This window comes from Arachis duranensis, chromosome 10 (genome assembly GCF_000817695.3).
Source record: "Arachis duranensis cultivar V14167 chromosome 10, aradu.V14167.gnm2.J7QH, whole genome shotgun sequence".
In the NCBI taxonomy this organism is placed as follows: Eukaryota; Viridiplantae; Streptophyta; class Magnoliopsida; order Fabales; family Fabaceae; genus Arachis; species Arachis duranensis.
In genome coordinates, this window is record NC_029781.3 from 52,873,305 (window position 1) to 52,874,233 (window position 929).

Below are 929 nucleotides of genomic sequence, written 5' to 3' on the forward strand. Positions count from 1 at the left end.
GAAGAAGACAGTAGGAAAGCAGAGATTCAGAAGATGGAGCATCTCCAAACCTCAACCTATTCTCCATTACTGCAAAACAAGTAATCATTTCATGTTCTTTTGCTTTTCACAATCAATCCTGATAATTTCTGATATCCTGACTAAGATTTACAAGATAACCATAGCTTGCTTCAAGCCGACAATCTTTGTGGGATCAACCCTTGCTCACGCAAGGTATTACTTGGACGACCCAGTACACTTGCTGGTTAGTTGTGCGGAGTTGCAAAAGTGTGATTGCAATTTCGTGCACCAAGTTTTTGGCGCCGTTGCCGGGGATTGTTGAGTTTGGACAACTGACGGCTTATCTTGTTGCTTAGATTAGGACGATTTTATTTTTGTTGGTTTAGAGTCTTTTAGTTGAGTCTAGTTTCATATTCTAAGTTTGGTGTCAATTACATGCTTTTGCTTTTCTTTTAATTTTCGATTTTTGAATGTTCTTAGTCCCTTTTTGATTTATAAAAATTCTAAGTTTGGTGTCCTCTTTGTGTTTTTCCCTTAAAAATTTTCGAAAACTGTGTGTTTGATTTTCTAAAAATTTTAAGTTTGGTGTCTTTTTGTGTTTTTCTCTTTCCTCTTTTCAAAATCAAATCTTTTTCATAAAAATTTTTCAATCATATCTTCTTAATTGCTATTTTCAAAATCTTTTTAATTGACTAATTGATTCAGTTTTCAATTTGCTTTGATCTTATTTTCTTTTTGATTTTCGAATTTTTTATTTTAATTTTACTTTATTTTGTCTTATTTTATTTTAATTTTTTTTTCGTTAATTCAAAAAAAAAAACAAAATTTATCTGTTTGCAATCGATATCATTTCCCTTTATCCATCATGGACCTAAGTGGGATTGAACAGTCCAGAAGGACTCTGGGGTCATATGCTAACCCCATTACAG